This window comes from Manis pentadactyla, chromosome 4, assembly GCF_030020395.1.
Source record: "Manis pentadactyla isolate mManPen7 chromosome 4, mManPen7.hap1, whole genome shotgun sequence".
NCBI lineage: Eukaryota > Metazoa > Chordata > Mammalia > Pholidota > Manidae > Manis > Manis pentadactyla.
The window spans coordinates 180,617,047-180,629,327 of NC_080022.1; positions in this window are offsets into that span (position 1 = coordinate 180,617,047).

The window sequence follows — 12,281 nt, forward strand, 5'->3', positions numbered from 1 at the left end:
ATATACCACATCTTTACATAAACATACTCTGGATTGGTCTCTTTCTGTTCACACTGATGGCCCACGTCAGACTATTTACTTCAAAATGAACCTCTCCTATAAATGTGCAGCTCCCCTTCTTCAGAGGGGAGCTCCCCGGAGTTTATTCCTGGCCCTCTTACTTTGCACAATCCTTGCCATTTTCTGAGAAAATCTTCTCCATCTCTTCTTTACCCCTATAGAGTTATGTGCGTGATAAATGCTTTGCATCTGAAAAAAAAAAAATTCAATTCACAGAGAATCTTTAAGTACCACAGAAAATTGTGTATTGATCTCAGTCCTTATACTTCTCACAAAGAAATTAGGCTAAGTCAGTTTTCTTAGGAACAAGAATCTTAGGAAGGCATGATCACTTGTATGACACATGCCTCACTTTATCATGTTGAGAGTCAGGGAAGGGATTCCACGAATATGCTCCCAGTGAAACAGAGAACTTGGGTTTGTTATGCAAGCACAGTGCTTGGGAGCTCACACACTCTCCTTTTTAAGCAGATGGCCATCTCAACCCACACTTTGGAAATAATTCCAATGAGGTCCATTCCCATAAACCCACAGACATTTTTGAGTTGTGTGCACTTCCATTTTTAACCAAGCAGAGTTAAAAAGTAAATAAATAAGTGAAGGACAGATAACCAAACCAAGTAAATGCAAGCGAAATCAGTCAGATTTTCCCTGGGTTGACAAGACAACTGTGGCTGTGACATTCTGGGAGTGACATTAAAAATGATGAGGATAATGCCCACACATTAAACACGTTTATTGTGGGTTACTTATTTATTTTTACAGCTTGGCATTTAAGTGGTAAAAGAAACTGTTAAATAGATCTGCTTACTCAGACTTACCCTAAATAGTGTGAAGACACTCTATCCAGAGGAAACAATCTTTCCTTTTGCATCAGCTTATCCCAGCTGCAATTATTTGGGTTGAGAGGACTGACATAATTCTCATTTCCGACATACAGATAAGTTGTAAATGATTCCCTGGCGGTCAATGAGTCATAACGCACCCAAACCTCATTTTATTCCACTCCACAGAACTAGGCCTTCCTCTTTTTTTTTTTTAAACCAGCCACATTCTCTCCTAGGAAACTTGGGAGCAAGAATCATAATAGCTACAAATGAGTGTACATTATTTGAGCTCCATGCTTTACACATCTCATTCCATCCTCACGATAATGCCATGAGCCAGGTCTTCCGGCTCTCTTCATTTAACAAATATACAAATGGAAGATCAGGCAGTTTTGGTGACTTGACCAAAGTTGTTCTTCTTAAGCCATGTAGAGCTGATATTTGAACCTGAACCTGATGACTCAAAAATCATGCTTTAATTACTACGTGAGGTATTTTCATGGTAGGTCTAAATCTTTGGCCTCAGGAGATAGTTCTAGAACACTCTCTTGACAACATGCAGCAGTGTTCCTGCTGAATCTCTGAGTGCTAGTCATGGAGTTATTCAAGAAGACCTCAGATCTGAGGGCCCTTCCGTGAACTGTCTAGACTTGCTTCTTGAAGCCACTGTAGTTCATAGATAAAAAACAGGGTCACTATTTGCTCTCTTCTTCTGTGGTTCACAAAAGAGGGGATGGGGGGGGCCGATCTGTGAACACTCCCTTATAGCCTTGGTTATCAACTTATCTGTGTATATTCTTGGCGTGTGGTGTCATAGTGTTCATCCCCTCTCTCTCTCTTCTGGTAGTTTCCAAACCCATGTACCTGAGCAACTTGGCAGCAATTCAAGTGTTTAATTCAATTTATAAAACCAAGTCCAAAGTGTATTTGTAAATAAGATACACAATTTCATTTGCTAATTGGGTCTCACTTAACTGATCATAGAAGAATCTCATGGAGCAAATTAGTGGTTTTTGAATTTCTGTGGGCATTGACTACGATGGCAATACAATCTTATATAATTTCAGATCAGCCTTGGTAAAACTGTTAAGATTCCCACATTTCTAAAACCCACTGGTTTCCTGCCATTCCCTAAATCTAAATTAGATTACATGGGATGCTCTCTTGCTAGTGGTTTTGAGGGCTGGCCTTTTAAAACCAGCCAAGGATAACTAATCCAAAGCCAGTTGTTCTGCTAGTATGCGACTACCTGCCTCGAAATGAACTTGACATTTTTTTTTCTAATTTCTTAGAATCACTCAGCATACAGGCACATAACTTTGCAGAAGAAAGGGAACAATCTGTTCTTTTGAAGCAACAATAATTGTTTAATATGCTCACCAAAATGAATGGTTTTTATGCATATATTTTTAGGCTGGGGAATAAGTATGTAAAATCCAGAATAATATCATTGCATTATTCACCCTCTCACATGAAACTCTGCCATTTCAGAGAGATTTCTAGAGAGTGCCTTGTTTTTCTTTTCAAAGTGAAGAAAATTTATTTTGAGTCATTAATATGCTTTTACTTTTGTCCCTGTTTATTTTCTTATAAAATTCCGAACTGCATAACGTTCAATCAACCACAATATATCCCTCTGAAAAAGCCTGCCATTGGGTAAAGTTGAGAGCATTAAGAATTTGTCTCCTAAAGTTAATCTTTAATCAGAGATAAATTCCTTGTGTGGTCATTCTGCCATTGAGGTTGGTGGTCTCGTTTATCTGCAAAGATTAGCACTTGATTATGACACTTGCTGAGGAGATGGCTGTATAATCACCAGTACAGGGATCAATGTGGAAAAATTGGATCATTTCCTTTGAATGGCTTTTGCACCTCATCTTCCGCAGTGCTGTATACATTATATATACCACGACTAGATTTACTGCATTTCGTCTCCCTGTTTAGAGGCTGATCATTAGCAGCAAGATGTAGAGATCTCCATTGCCCTGATCCAAAAGGAGCTTCCGAAACACACTGCTTCTTAGGAATGTTAAATATGTGACGAAAGCAGTAACAGAAATCATCTATTATTTAGTTCTCAAAACAGGGCTGTGGGCAATTCACTTGGTTTGATCATTTGATGAGTTTGGAGAATGCCTCATCATTTTCATACAAATATACAAATTCCATCCAGCTCCTTCTTGTAAACGATGCCAGCCCAGACAATCCTCACTCACACTTCCAGATTTTAGCCATTTATTTTAGGCACTTGAATAGTGATGGCATAACATCAGTCCCCTTAAATCAGCATTTTTTTTTTAAGGAAGTCAAAAGGCAATATAGCCTCAGATTCAAAAACTGATCCAATCAGGAGGCCCTTCTCAACCAGTTCTTGGCTAACATGGAACTGATTCTAAGAGTCTTCCAGCAATCTCTGTTCTCAGCAACAAATTATTATCAGAAACTGATGGAAGTAAAATGTCATAATGATTAATTTTTAAGAGTATAATTGCTTTCTCCTTACCAGAATTGGAAAGAGATACAGTGAAATAAACAGAATTAAAACAAACCTACACCTTAGTAATCTTTACTATTAACCTGGTTTTCTTTTGTGCAAAGCCTTCCTCCCCTACTTGTCATAGAAGATCAAAAGTTCAATTGCTGAAAGAAGAGGAAATGATTATTCACGCTATATACTTCTATTGTAATGATGATTGTGGCATAGAGATATATTTTACAAAGTAAAATGAACATCTTAATGTTTTGCAAATACTGTGGCTATTTCCTTCCTGGCAGTGGAAGTTCTGAGAGGGCCAGGAGGGAAAGTGGAACTGATAACTGGTAGCTAGCCAGGTGAAAGCCTGCCTGGCCAGTTTAGGGGAGCTAAGCCTGAATGGGGGATCCTGCAAGAAACGGGATGCCACCTTCTGTCTTGATAACTTCCCACCTGGCAAGTTCAACATGTGTTGATTTCTACAGCTGATAGTGTGGACGAGTAGGCAGCAAAAGTAAAACCATACCAAACCAAACAAAACATAAAGCAGAACCACAGGCAGCTGAGCTCAAAATCCTGTCTCAATCACAGTGTCCATGTGTATCTAAGGATTTTACCATTAGTGTTCTAGAATTATAAGATTAGAAACTATAGGTTCTCATGTGGTTTGGTTGCCCAGCTCATGGCTCAATGACATCTTGATAATGATACCAAAGGAAACACAGTCCGTAGGTGGGACTGGTCCTTATGAATGCCTTTGTCCTTTAACCTAAGGCTCAATTACAGGCTGGTTCACTAGATTTCCAATGACAATGATACTTAACTATATGGAAACAAGTGAATCCTATTTAGTTTAAATCTGGGTTCTTCAATTTCCCTTTGGTCCAACTTTTGCATGTGTCCAGGAAAAGCATCAAATGGCCTCAATTCATCACCTCCTGCCTTCTGCTAATGGAAAGAAACTTAGTAGGTTGCCTTATCTTCTCCAGTTTCCATATCCCAAACAGCAAGAGCAAATCAAATTGCCTATAAATTATATCTCATAGATCTCTCTTTAGGATATTAGGTTTTATAACAAAAACATTTTTATTTTATGTGGAAAAAAAATTTATTTTCTATAGCGTAGTCAGGAAAAAAGGGCAAATTCCCTTGAAGGTATGATTTCCCATGTCCATTTTTAGTATATGGTTTTAAATGTTTAGTCTAATTAAATGCACTTTCTCAGCACTGTACTCTTGAACAAAGCAATCATTTTCACGCACACAAATATACATGTGTGCTTACATATACCAACTGTCATTTACCTATATAAATGGAGAGGAACACTGATGGAAAAATGCCAAACAGGAGACAATTCTAAAATTGTTCATGCTTACAAAGCACATATTTTGGGGGCATTGGATATACCTTCCATTTTATGTTAATGTTAAAATGAATTTGCAGTCACCAAGCTGTACATGAGCATGGGGAAGGGAGGGGAGGAAGATGTGGCCTCTGGTGATCAGGGAAGCAGAGAGAAGGCAAAGCAGCAATTTAAAATGTACTCTGGGTCACCCACATAATAAATGAGGCTCATGCAGAGCAAGGGATTCATTACTGACTTCCCTACTCATTTGTATTTTTATCTTTCTATTTCTCTGTAGCATACCTTGTTTTTTACAAAATAATTTTCCAAGTATATATAGATTTTAAAACTGCACTGCCCACACCTAGAAGAAAGGTATATGTTCAATGCCCACAGAAGCACGTGGAAAATGATGGTCTGGTTGAGGCTTGTCCATTGTGTGAATGGTACCCTCGTGTACAAACATCCATGGATCTTAGGCACCCGATCCCTTCTAGCTCATTCATCAGCTTGACTCAGGAATGAACCCACCAATAAAATAAATTACGTAGGTATTCTCTTCTTCAACCAGGCGCTTGACCCTGGGGAGGAGAGGTGTGGTTCTTAAAACAACAGACCATCAATTGGCTGAGCTGACTGGGAAACACTGTTTCAGAGAACTTTCTGGAAGGGAGGAAAGGTTTGAAACCTCAGCCCTGTCTTAGCCTAGACAATGAGGAGGAGAACCATGCGCAGCCTGACTGTCTCCCAGCCTCCTTGCAGCCACTTCAGAATCCTCTTCTGAGTAAAGTGGTTCCATTTGATGGTCCAAAGGCCAGGCCAGAGAAAACCTGCTGTAACAGGCTTTGGACAGTGCAGACAATTTCCTGGGGAAAACACCACTTTATTTCTGCTTTCCCTGAAGCTGTTAAAAACATGTTTGTTTTGGCATTTTTGAGCCTAGGTGTAATTTTTTTTTAGTATTTCACAGTTTAAGAGGATTAGGTTACACCTTGTGACGAAAATGAGAGCTGGGAGTAAGCTAACCCCACAGCCTTAGAATCCTATAATTATGGGTTCCGATAGAAGGAGGAAGGTGAGTCTAGATAAACTTTGTTTTAAGGATTTAATAGAACATACTGAGCATGACTTAAGACATATTCTATTTCTGTGTTATACACTTTAGGCATATCGCATAATACCTGGGCCTGAAACGTGTCATACGCCAACAGTTTACAAACTACGAAGGGCTGTGTATACAAGGACTTGGGTACTGGAAGGGAAGTAGGAGTCCAACTGCCCTGCTTTACTGAAGGGATACTGTGTCACATGGTGTTCAAGGGGTTTTCTCAGACTCACAAAAAGCAACAGCTGCCAAGAGAAGACTAATCTCCTGACGTTCATTCCCACACACTACACATGAATGTACACGGGGGCGCTCCTGGTCCTGAGCAAAAATCTATGCTTTTGACAAAAGCACACACACAATTTTATGTAAAATATAATATTGTACATAGGAATTATGGAATTTGGGTTTGTTTGGTTTTAGGATTCCCAATCAGAAGTAGCTCTGAATTGCTCACATAGCTCTGAAAGTGAAATATGAATACACTGGGGGAAAACAAAGATACTAGAGGAGACCCAATTATTTCTTTGGAGCAGATTAGAGAGAATCCTGAGCCATTTTCTAAACATGAACTCAGCTTCCGCTGCTGCTAGGCAGGGTTCCTTTAAAAGGACAGATAGAGGATGAAAAACCTGTGATATAACAACTGTCTCTTTATTAAAGGTAGTAGGTATATTCTCGAAGCTAATAATTACACTAAAAAAAAGAATCACAGGAGACATACCTATTCATCTTGTGAAATAGCTACCTGTCAAGTGTCAAAGAGAAAAGTACATTTTACACACTTGCATTTATTTGTTAGGTTCTTTATTAACCCAAATAGCCTCCAAAATATTTTCCCTTTAAAGGCAGAGACAATATCTTTAAAATTAATTTAAACTATATTCATGGAATCATAACAAAAAGCAATCGCAAAATATCACTTTTCACTCTTTTTTGGACAAGGTTTACTTAAAGCTTCCTTTCAAGATCACACACATTCTTAGGAAAGAAGGAAAAACTATAAAAGTCTAGCATGCTGCAAAAAGATAGATCTGCCATGAAAAGACAAGGAGACAATGCCATGTGTGTGTGTGTGTATGTGTACATGCATGAGAGAAAGACAGTGTCACAGAGACAGAGAGAGAAGACGTAACTTATCAAGAAGATTGGATCCAATTGAACTTATAACATGATTTAGTATCTCCCACTTACCTCTCACTAGCAATGACATCACTGTGTCTAGTTAGTGGAGACAGAGTAGGTACACCAAGATTCTCAGGGGACACCAGCATTGTCATAAACTATACCGAACTAAAGAATTTCAGAAACAAATCTATTTATCTCCCCTGTCCAGCTCATGCCACAGCCTGGACATCACAAGATTAGTATTAATAATAGATTATTATAAATGGTAGGAAATTTGTTGGGAATGGATATCACTGTGTAAAAAAAATAGGATTCATTAGAACAATTTCCTAGCAGATGTATTTATTGTCCTGTGTTCCTTAACAAAAAAACAAAGGAGGTGTGGGAAAGGAATGTAGGTATGCAGGAGAGGTAAGCAGAGGCAAACTTATTTTTTTGTCACCCACTGGCCAAATTTCCCTTGTAGGAACTGTGTACTTAAATAGCCCTGGGTCCCATTCCATCTTCTGGGAAAAAATTTTCAGAAAAATTAAAAACCTTAAATTTACTAGTTCTTTAGCTAAATGAATTTCTGAGCTTCTCTAGATAAGTGAATATGGACAGAGAAAAAGGGGATGCTACACTCTTAGGGAGGATGAAGGAGGGTGGGTGTGGGAGGGTCCCATAGAAGATAGAGGTTGTATAGTCAACCACACTGAATTGCATTTTATCTAAGGCTGCATTTTAGATGTAGAATTGTACGCCTGGGTTTAAATTTTTTTTTTCTTGGAGAGATGAAGGTATAGATAGAAAATGTTCATGCTACTAAAAATACTTTAGTAGTTGTTGCCTAAACCTCTCTGCAAACTAATAGAAGTCACCACATAGCCTCTGGCTTTTCTAAATACCCCTGTCATAACCTTTTCCTCCATTTTTAAAGATGATTTGTTATGTAATAAAGACCATATACAACAAACCCACAGTTAACATCACATTCAAGGACAAAAAGCTGAAAGCTTTTCCTCTGACAGCTGGAAAAAGATGAGGATGCCCACTCTCACCACTTTTATTCAACATGGTACTGAAAGTTCCAGCCATGGCAACCAGACAAGAAAAAAGAGATTAAGAGGCATCCAAATTGGTAAGGAAGAATTAAAACTGTCCCTATTTACAGGTGACATACTATTATATATAGAAAACCCTAAAGACTTCACCAAAAAATTATTAAAAATAATAATTGGATTCAGCAAAGTTACAGGATACAAAATCAGTATGCAGAAGTTTGATGCATTCTTATTTACTAACAATGATGAACTAGCAGAAAGAGAAATCAAGAAAACAATTCTATTTACCATTGCATCCAAAAGAATAAAATACCTAGGAATAAACCTGACCAAGGAGGTGAAAGACCTGCACTCTGAAAACTATAAGGCACTCATGAGAAATTAAAACAGAGACAAATAAATGGAGATTTATCCCAGGTTCATGGATAAGAAGAATTAATATTGTCATAATGGCCATCCTACCCAAAGCAGGTATTTTCATATGCAATCCCTATGAGAATACCAATGGCATTTTTAAATGAATGAGGTAAAACAATCCTAAAATATATATGGAACCACAAAAGACCCTGAATAGCCAAAGCAATCTCGAGAAACAAGAACATAGCTGGGGTTATCATGCCCCCTGACTTCAAGCTATACTACAAAGCTATAGTAATCAAAACAGTATGGTACTGGCATATGTATGGTACTGGTACCATAGCTCATTGGAATAGAATAGAGAGACCAGAAATAAACCCACACATATATGGTCAATAAGAATATGACTAAGGAGCCATGCACATTCAATGGGGAAAAGACAGTCTCTTCAATAAATGGTGTTGGGAAAACTGGACAGCTACATGTAAGGTAATAAAACTGAATTGCTCCCTAATACCAGACACAAAAGTAAACTCAAAATAGATTAAAGACCTAAATATAAAACATGAAACCATAAAACTTTTTTAAAAATAAAGGAGAAAATCTATTGAACACAAACATGAGTAATTTTTTTCTAGATATGTTTCCTGGGCGAGGGAAACAAAAGCAAAAATAAGCAAGTGGGACTACATCAAACTAAAAAGCTTCTATACAGCAAAGGAAACCATCAACAAAACAAAAAAGGAAATCTACAGTATTTGTGGGATATACTGTATCCCATGAATAGGATGATATAGGAGAATATATTCATAAATGATACATCTGATAAGGGGTTAACATCCAAAATTTATAAAGAACTTGGGATTAAATATGGCAGTGTGAGAGGTGAGACGGAGGCTTCCTCCTAAAACCACATGTAATACGCAAATGTAATTAACACTATTGAACCTGAAAGAGCAACAGGAAAGAGGGCTGTACCAAACTGCATACACCTGGAGAAAAGAATAAACCTCACAGAACAGGGTAACGTACCAAAGCCATGGCCTGGCAGGACCCAAGCCCTTCCCCCACCCCAGCTCACTGGCAGGAGGAAGAGAAACAGAGCAGGGAGGTAGTGGAGGCCTGGGACTGCTGAATACCTAACTCCAGAGATCTGCTCTGGGAGCACAAACCTACATTTCATGGTGCTTTCATGGTACTCTCATGATTAGGGGGTTGGAAAGCTAAGACAGGCAGAATACCTGGAGAGACTGAAATTCCAGCCACTTGTGGAAAGCAGGGATCCATATTCAGCTGCTCTGGGACAAAAGAAAGGTGGGCAGTCTGAGAGACTTCCTAATAGCAAGAGGGCTGCTAAAGGGGTAAGGATTGAACAGAGCTTACTCTCAGGAAAAGGGACAGGTAGACAAAATTGTCAGGGTGCACTCTGCCCAGCAGGTTGGGAGCTTTCATGATTTCCAGGTGCTCCATCTCCTTGGCTGGCTACACAGCTCCAAGGCCCCCCTCCGTGATAGGCAGCCAACTGCATCTTTCTTCCGGCCAGCCCCACCTGCCTCACAAACTGGCAAACCCTACTCTGGTGTTAGGCCAGCCAGAGGGAAGATCTGTCTACAGCAACTACAAACGCAAAGCATGGAGGCCTATATCTGTTTGCTCGGCCCTCTGGTTCTGGCAGTGGAGACAGGCATAGCAGCTAGGAAGCAGGAAACAGCTCTTTCCTCCCCGCAGGCACCAGTACTGCTCCCCTGTGACCCCCAACATTGCTTCAGGGGCTGAGCAGCTCCAGAGAGTAGAGCTTCTGGATACTAGAGGGTGACATATACAAATATGAAATGCCAAAGGAACCTGGTTCAAAATAAAGTTATGAATACAACACCTGAGAAAGATTAAAATGAAATCGACCTCATGAATCTTCCTGAAAGGGATTTCAAAATAAAAATCATTAACATGCTCATGGAGGTACAGAAAAATATTTAAGAACTCAGGAAAAAAATTTATAAAGAACTTATATGACTCAATACCACAAAAACAAATAACTCAATTAAAAAAATGGGCAGAGAACCTGAATAGACATTTTTCCAAAGAAGATATACAGATGGCCAATAGACACATGAAAAGATGCTCCACATCATTGATCATTAGGGGAATGCAAATCAAAACCACAGTGAGATATCATCTTACACCAGGCAGAATGGCTACTATCCAAAAGACAAAAAATAAGTGTTTGGCAAGGATGTGGAGAAAAGGAAACCCTCCTACACTGTTGGTGGGAATGTAACGGTACAGCCACCATGGAAACTAGTATGGAGGCTCCTCAAAAAGCCAAAAATGGAAATACCATAAGACCCAGAAATTCCACTTCAAGGAATTTACCTGAAGAAAACAAAATCTCTGATTCAAAAAGTTATATGCACCCTTGTGCTTGTTGCTGCATTATTTACAATCGCCAAGATATGGAAGCAACCAAAGTGTCTGTCAATAGATGAATGGATAAAGAAGATGTTGTATGTATATACAATGGAATATTATTTGGGCATAAAAAAGAGAGAAATCCTATCATTTGTGACAACATGAATAGACTTATGCTAAGTGAACTAAGCCTGGTGGAGAAAGACAAATACCACATGATTTCACTTTTATGTGGAATCTAAAATCAAAGCAAAACAAAATGAACAAAATAGCAGTAGACTCATAGACACTCAGAAGTGACTGGTTGTTACTGTGGAGGAGAAGCTGAGGTGCATGGGTGAAATAGGTGAATGGGATAAAAAGGCACAAAATCTTCATCATAATGTAAATTAGTCACGGGGATGAAAGTGCAGCATAGAGAATATAGTCACTAGTTCTGTAACATCTTTCTGTGTTGACAGTGACTACACTGGTTGAGGTGAGCATTTAATAATGTAGATAACTGTCAAATCACTATGTTGTATACTTGAAGCCAAAAGAATATTGTATATCAAGTATACTTCAATAAAAAAAAAATCACAAGATGATTTATACTGTGAAAGCATAATTGTTGCTCTTAAGTTTTCTGTCATTACAAATGCTTTTTGTGACGAATTAATGACACAATGTCATTCAACTACACTGAAGGTCAAGAGGCTGGCATTTTGAAATCTCAAGGCAATTCAACTGAGGATGATTCATCATTTTCATTGAAAGGAATTTCCGCTCACTGTTTCTAACACTTTGCTTGGTGACAGCATAAAGTCTTTGTAGAAGTTTGTGTTGGGAAGAATGCCAACTGGTTTTATGCAGTTTTTATTCATTCAGTCATTGATTCAAGTATATAATAGACCCTCAGAATGTGTCAGATCCTCTGCGAGTATTGGGAACAGAACACAGGATAAAAAGACCCTGTCTCTGCCTTCAGAAAGCTCAGGGTCTAACAGATGATTAAATAGTATGGAAGTAGTAAAATATCAATAAACACACAATATAAGTAAGGAACATGAAGCCTGAGCTTGAAAGCCAGACATGCGTAAAGAAAAAGATGGGAAGAGCTATTCCCCCAGAGAAGATACCTAAACTGTGACTTTATAATGAAAAGAAATTAACTGTAAGGGAGAAAAACTGAATAGAGAGAGAAGACGTTCTTGTTCTTAGGTAAGACAGTGTGATCTTTGGTTTTTACTTTGACAATGAGAATATGCTTAAAGATTTTAATTAGAGGAGAGGTAATGTCAAATTCACATTTGAGAAAAGTTAGTGTGGGTTTCTTATTATTTTTAGTAAGAAGATAAGAAATCAGTTTGAGAAGCAGTAGAGACTAGTGGTCAGACTAAAAACTCTGGGGGTAACTGCCTATATTTAAATCATAGTAATAGCTGTGTAGCTTTGGAGAGGTTCACTCCATGCACCAGGTTTTTCCTTCTGTAATAATAACAGTACTTACTCTATGCATGTTTAATAAGGATTCAAAAAGTCAATATATGCAAAA